An 8,398-nucleotide genomic window follows, 5' to 3' on the forward strand; every position below is an offset into this window, starting at 1 on the left:
ATAAATAAAAATAGCATGAAAAATATAGTTACTTATTGTATGATATACATAAAAGTCATAAATTACAGATTAATTACACATAAAGTAAAAACAAAATTAAAATTTCATAATGGTTAAACTGTTCTTATGTTTTTAAGTTCTACATTGTCAAGAAAAAAAAACATAAATAAGTGTTAGTATTTATTGAGTATAATAAATAAACTATTTGCTTGTTACTTAAGAACCCTTGTTTTATAGTTTTATTAAATAGGTGAAAATAAAACTAATAAATACTACCTATGAATAGTGCTAAAAAAATAAAACTAATAAGGTTTAGAATAGAATATTTAAGATTCTTAACTTTTATCTTTTCTAAGTACCTACGTGCTTTTTTTTTGGTACTGCAAAAAAATTTTTACACACGTATAGTATAAGCTTAATTCTCATTTGCAGAAACAAACTTTTCAAGTAGTGTATTTAAAATTATATATATATTAAAGCAATTTTATATATCAAAACGAAAAGCTGTTATATAAATGAGCATTAATTTCTTTAAACAATTAGGCTGTTGTCAAAAAGTGTTATACAACCGAATTTAAATATTTTTATTCAATTATAACTAGGTTAAAGTTTTTGTTCGCAAGTACTATGTAATTTACTTAATGCATGGCGTTAGTCATAAAATTTTTTATTCTTTTTAAGTAAAACAAATTCTAAAGCAATGCATTGTTAAAATATCAAACAAAAAAATTGTGTCTAGTACTAAAGAGTTTTACTGTTGTTTACTAAATATTAAGTATTTAGTAAATATGACATTAAAACAAATATTTTAATTTTTTGAATTTGTAAGTAGTGCTATTCAAACAAAATAAACGTGTAGTTTAAATTTCATTTAAATAGCGGTAAAAAGTTTGAATCGAGAAACTTATTCAAAAACAAATAGAGTTATAAATAGTTTGTTTAATCAACTAAAAAATAAAACTATCGTATTTAATTCTAGTTAATAATAAATATAAATAATATTGTTTGTTTTCAAATTAAATTTTGTTTTATACGTGACAAAGGCAATAAGTATATACTACATTAAACTTAATTTTATTCAGATAACTGCACTTTATCTAGTTTGGACTTTTTTCTGTTAAACTACAAGCTATCTGCAATATGTCATTTCCATTGAAATGCTTTGTCATGACGACACTGATACTAGTTCTAAGTTGTCTTATAGCATTGGGTTTTTTGTTTGGATACGGCATTTTTAAATTTCCAATGAACAAAGGTTTTTATTTGGAAATGTTTTTTCAAAAATAATTTTTTTTTAACTTTAAAACTGACAAAATTCTCAAAAAACAAAGCAGTATTTCTAATATAAAAACCGCAGTGTTTCCTTATTTAAAATAATTGAAAAGCAACCTTTTTAGTATATACCTTTTCAATTGTATAAGTACTAAAGATTTTTGTACGTTTAAGTAGTTAAAGAGCTGTTTGTTTATTAATAAGTCATAATTACAGACTATTTCGTGTCAGAAAGTGTACAAAAAACTTCGACAGCAATTCCTAAAACAACTAAAGGTGTTTCAGCTTTTTTTTAATTAGTCACCTCTCGTGATTCTACGCACTCGTTTGGTTACGCACTCTCGTTTAGTTACGCAATTTAGAGTTCTAAAAAAATAGAAAGTATATATATGATAGATTTTTTTTACATCTCATTATACTTTATCATATTACTTATTAAAATTGTTCAAAACTTCTCAAGTTTCAAGTTTTCGAATTTTTTTGATAAACTTTTAAATGTCAGGTATTTCCAGGTTTTTACATGATTCCAGCTTTTTTGGCACCAATAGTGAAAGGAGCATCTAAAAAAATTTTAAAGTAATTATTTCGAAACATATAGGTAAAATTATTTTAATAGAATTAAGACTTTTGAATTTTTAGTTTGTGTCTTTCATAAAAACCCTATTGAACTCTAAGAGTTTGTTCTTTATATTTTAAGTTTCTTAACTTCCTTTATACATTTTAATCAAACAAGGTACAATGTTCAATTCCTTACAATATAGATTTCATTTCAACTCAATAAATCTCATACTTTTAGCTAACGTCTTTGTTAACCTAAGATTTAACTTGTCTTACATGGTGTTAAAAAAAAGTATAGTAGGTTAGGTATATTTGCTACTTCTCGTTTAGTTACGTTCTCACGTTTTACGCACTTTTGTGTGGACAAAACGTGCGTAGATTCGCGAGAGGTGACTGATTTTAAACTTGCGCAATCAAAAACCAAAAAAAAAATTATTGAAATTTCTAGTTTAATAAGCATTTAATTTTTTTTATTTTATGTATTATAAATTTATTCTGAATTTAACTTACTCAAAATTAGTTTGTTTAACAGAAGTGTTCACTTAAGTTTGGTATGGTCAAAAAAGTATGTTTTATTGTTTTTTAGCCCGTTCAAGCATTTAGTTTAGTGTAGATCTTTTATTTAAAACAAGAAAAACGTATTGATCATATCTTTTTTTAACTTTTAACTGTTTAAGTATTAAAGAATTTTGTACGTTTAAGTAGTTAAGAAGCTACTTGTATATTAATATGTTATAATTACAGATTATTTCATGTCAGAAAGTGTACCACAAACTTCGACAGCAATTCCTAAAACTACTAAAGGTGAATTAGATTTTTTCTTTAAATTATTCAAATTTATGCAGTCATTACCAATGAAAGTTTATAGAGTTTTATCTTTTTTTAAGTAAACAAATTCCATATGCTTTTTTTTATTAAAAGTAGATACTAAATTAAACTTGTTTCACGATTGAATGCACTTTAAATAAGTTTGTTTGTAACTGGTGTTCACTTAAGTTTTGTATGGTCAAATTAACATGTTTTATTGTTGTTTAGCTTGTAATGCAGCATCGCTTGAGTTTGGAATAGATCATTAACTTTAAACAACTAAAACGTCATATGTTTTTCTAAAAAGTGCACCTTTAAATCAAGCGGCTCTAAAGATTTTACTTTTTTAAACAATTTTTAGACCAGGCAGATCGAAAACTTAATTTACAAGCGCTAAATTTTTTAAACCTCAATTCAAAAAAATTTTTGTTAACCTTTTTTATTATACATTCCTTTCTACTTTAAATTTAAGTATCATACACATTGTTCGTTATTCAGTAAAACAGCATAAAAAACAATTTTAATGTTTCTAACAAGTTTACAACTTAACTGAAAGTCTATAGAATAAAAAAAAACGATTATCTTTTTAGTTACAGAAACAACTGAATCAACGTCGCAACCTTCGAAACCCCTTCATCCTTACAAGACTTGGACGGATGCAAACGATTACTGTAGGGATGAAGGACTAGGTCATCTGTGGAGCTCCGATCCCCGGCTGCTTACAGTAGAAGGAAGATTGTTAGTTTCTTTGAAGCTATACTTTTTATCTTAGTATGGAGTAATTTACTGTTAAAAAACGAAAAATAAAAGGTAAATTTATGTATTTGTACGTAGAAACTTTAAAAAATGTTTTTGGTTGTTGTTTAACTTTATTAAATGAAATAAACAGTTGTCTTTTCATAAATTACACACTAACACTTACAAAATAACAATTACGGTAAACTGTATTCAAACTTATTTTTAGGAGATTATATATTTGAATTTTAAAAATCGATTCCCACAGTTTTTATTTTTTTACAAGATTGGTAATTTTATTTATTTTTTTTTTTTTAAGTTAATAAAAACTACAGCAATAAAAAATCAAACAACACCTATTCTTAATTAAACTAACATATGTTTCTATGTGTTAACAAGTTAACACGCTTCAACAGCGCTCTGTAAAAAAATAAGTATTTTAAGGAAAGAATAGAAGCTAAAGCAGGTGTATATATGTGTTTATTAAAAATAAGAATAAATATTATAGATTATTCTCTACTAAAGGTTAATAATAGATACTATATTGATTTCTATGTTGTGACGCAATTAAAAATTATTTTTCGAGTACGTAACAAAAATTTATTCTTACGGAGTAGTACTTCTTCAACTTTCATGTAAGTGGTTTATATTTTAATTAGTTACTTTATCTTATACTTCACTTTTTTTTATCATAATTTAGGTTTAATAATTACAAATAATATTTAGTTTTAAACAGTCAGATTTAACATTATATATTGTATCTATAATTAACCTTTAATGTACAATAATCGATAATAATAATTCTTATTTTTAATAAACACATGTATACACCTACTTCAGCTTCTGTTCTTTCCCTATAGTATTTATTTTTTTCAAAGCTCCGTTGAAAAGTATTAACTTGATAACAAATAGAAACATGTATGAGTTTGATAAAAAACGAATACTGTTTAAACTTGTTTTTATTATATATTCCAGTGAAATTGTTTCGCTACGATCTCTATTGGCCAACAATTAACTTTAAATTTTAATAGTTAAAAACAATAACTACATTTACGCAGCTTCAAAAACTTAAACAAGCGTTATCAGGTGATTAAAATCTTTTTTTTTTTCAAAAATACCAGAGAACTGTACAAAGAGTCTTCAATACCGAAGGGCAACAACGTCTACTACGTTTGCATCGGTTTCTCCAGGAGCTTCAACAAGGACTTGTACGCGATGAAGAAGCAGGGAAGCGGTGACGTCATCACCGAGAACGACGTCGAGGGCTGGTTAACGGGGTTCCCCAATTACGATAACGGCAACGACTACGTCTATGTGTTTTTTGACACGACCGAAAACTCGGGCAAAGTGTTCAACTACGTGTCCAGCGATTGTTTCTACCAGTGTGAGGGAGATTAAGCTTTTTGTTTGTATCTTTCGTTTTTTTTTTAATAAAGTTTAGTTTCTTTTTTTAATACCACAAATATGACTACGTGTCGCAATCTACTCGGCAAAGTGCCAGGTTTCTGGCCAGGTATGTGATTAATTCAACCAACGCAAAGTCAGTAGAACTTTTTATTTTTCAGATTTTTTTTTGTTTTTATTCAAGTTTGAAACAACTTGACATTTTTAGATTTTTTAAACTCGGTTTTTAAATTTTTTAGAGCTTTCAAAACTGTCTTTTTTTTCAAACACGTTTCCTGAATAAATTTTACTTTGAAAGTGTGTGTTTTGATACATTTTATTCAAATAAGTTTTAAATTAGTTTTTTATTTAGTTTTCTATAATTTTGAAAACTGTTTGATGATTAAAAACGGTTTCAAGAAAAAAACTAAACATTGTTATTGCTAATTAAATTGATAAAATAATGGACCACAAAATAGTAATTAAATAAGTAGTCTACTAAAAGCAAAAAATATATATATATTAATTATGAAATGGTAAAAAAGTTTTTTTTTTATCTTGTCCTGTAAAAAAAATTAAAAGATATCCATTGTGCGCCACTCAATACCCGAGAGGTTCTTCGTGCACCAGATCCTAGTATCAAAAATTTGGAGCGTTTTTTTGTTAAACAATATACTAATAACAACATTATGATAGAAATGGAAACAATACCTAAGTCACTCACTAAGTCAGAAAGATTTATCATTCAAGTTAAAAAAAAGTTCCAATCAATTAGTTTTTGAAATCAACAAAAAAATGGTTAGAATTTTTTTTTTAAGTTCAAAATAACAAAAAAAAATGGTTAGCTTTTTGGTAGTGGTCGAGTTCAATCAAAATAATTTTATTTATTCAATCAAGTGTATAAATTTGCCAATAAAGTGAAGTTGTAAATTTATATTTTTCGTCAAAAATTTTTGTAAGCACTTTTATAGCAAGTTTTATAAATATTTTAACACTGCTATATAAATCGATTAAATTTTGTAAAAGTACCAAACATTCTGGATTCATTAATGCAAAATGTAATTTTATTGTAATTTTAGGTAGCTTTTTATTAATTTTTCTTTAGTTATGTACGTTTCAAAATAATTTTATAACTGCTCTTATTAGTTATTTAGATCCAGCAAGATCCTATCTAAAATGCGGCATAAGGAGAAACTTAAAATCAAGATTTGAATCGATTTTTAAAAATTAGGCTCTTAGCTAAAAAATAACGTGTCTAGAAGATCACATACTAACATAGATTGTTTTGAGCAATCTACTATTCAAAATACATTTTTTATTTAAAATAAGTTTAAATATAATTCTACAAAGAATCTAAAAAAATATTTAAACTTAATAGTTCAAGATGTAGTTTAAACCATTTTTTGTGGTACAGCAAACAAAATAGATTAAATTTTCATTTTAAAAACCATAAATTTATCTGGTTACATGGCAACTAAAATTACTTCAAAATAATTTAAAGGGCCACAACTCAAAACGTGTAATATATACTTTTTAAATGATAAGTATTCTAAGTCTAAATACTAGTATTATGATGATAAAATTTGTTTGAATTTTTTTTTTAATATTTACTAAAATTATTACATATTCGTAAGTTTTGAAACTTACTTTAGCCTATATCAAAAAGTAGTTAATTTTTATAGAAAATAATAATGCTAGTGTTAGTTTAGCTAATAAGATAATGATCGTAAACTTATCAAAAGACTAATATTTGAGATTTGGTGTCGGATTCTGTTGAAATTTTGAAAATGATAGTAGGCTGGCCATTTTCACTTTGTGATCCGGACCCTGCTTTAATTGCCTTTAAACTTACTTATTTATAAGAAACAAAATACAGGTGGGGATAATTAAACTTTTAAAACCCATTTCAGATAAATACACAGGATGTTTTCATAGTCTTTTTGACGACGATTATTTTTTATATTAGACATTTTCAACAATAAAACTGTGCGAAATAACTAATTTAAGTGTCAAAATTATAATATAATTTTACTAACAAAATATATAAAGTTATCAATTATATAGTACAATGACATTACGTTACTAGAACAATACTTCAATTCATGTAAATAAACTAATACAACCAGTAAATATTTATTTAATGAAAAAATTCCTAGGGTGTGGGTAATACCCAGTTTAATTAGTTGTTTGTTTGGAATTAGACTATTATTTTTTTTTTTAATGTTGTTTTAATCGAATTGTTTTTTACTGTTTTTTAGACATTTGTATTTCCATTATTTTTATTAAAACTAATCGAAAATAGTAAAAAAACTTTATAACATCGTTACGTATTGGATATTAAAACTTTGTACGTATTTAATGCGTTTTATTTAAAATAAATTTTCATTATCTAAAACTTAAGAATTGAAGTTAAGCTATTTTGCACAATTGTAGTAACTAGTATTAATATAAAGCTGATTAAATAAATACTTGTTTTTTAAACATTGCTATTAAACATTTTTAATAACAAACTATTTCCAATTTTCGTAGCCTTTTAATTAGTTACGAGTTGTCAAACAATTATCATAAAAATTTTAATTTCTAAAATTAAAAAAATGTACATATACATAAGTTGTAGACAAAAAATTAATTTACAATAAAAATAATGGCCATACAATTTAACATTTTTGCTAAATTTAAACAATATATACAACTATTTGAACTCAGAAAATTATTATTTTTTCTTAATAATAGTTTAGTAATAACAATTTTCAGAGTGCTCAATTTGTTTTTAACTGATACACGTTTTTATATGTTAAAATAATAAACAGTTTTATCGAATTCTGAGTTTGTTCATTTATACTTTTTGAATATATTTGTTTATATTTACCAAATTTTTAGCTTAAATTTATCTTCTTCTCTTTGTCTTCTTTAAAGTATTTCTATTTAAAAATTTCTATACTAACAAAATAAATGTACTTTGTTATTTTTAGAAATTTCTGCCAGCTTGCGCTAGAAGAAACAGTGTTGTTATTATCTTACTTCAATTTAACGTGTCAGTTGCATTTTACTTTTTGCGTTGTTGTTGCATTAGGCCAGGGGCCGGCAAATTGCGGCTCGCGAGCACGTTTTTGTTTTGTATGGAATGCGGCCCGCAAAAGAAAATTCTGCGGCCCGAAATCATGTAAATGTGGCCTGCTGAGCAAAAGTATACTTTAAATATTTTTTCATTAATTCGGTTCGATTAAATTAAATTCTTTCTAATTACTTGTATAACATTTTGAAACAATTAAAGGAATTTACTGATTTGACTTAAATCTGTTAATAAGACAGAATAGCATTCGAGCAGCGTTTTTTTCTCAGTTACATAATAACTATCTACTTACAATAGCAACTTATGATCTGAAAAAAGAGTTTTGTACTTGGACTCAGATGTAAATAAACTAAATGCAAGTGTTCTCCATTGTTTAGAAATGTTGTGTTATTTTAGTTTTATTCAACTGATATATTTTTCACTTCATTAAAGAAACTATATACATTAAGTTACATTTTTATTAGTTATTAAGTTTTACTTGATGAGTTAGGTAAGTTCAGCAGACTTAAGAGTCAAACACTCAAAGCCTTTAGCACAAAATAGGGTCTAAACCCCCCTTATGGAGGGACA

Source organism: Thalia democratica, chromosome 6 (genome assembly GCF_965202585.1).
Source record: "Thalia democratica chromosome 6, ktThaDemo2.hap1.1, whole genome shotgun sequence".
Classification (NCBI taxonomy): Eukaryota; Metazoa; Chordata; class Thaliacea; order Salpida; family Salpidae; genus Thalia; species Thalia democratica.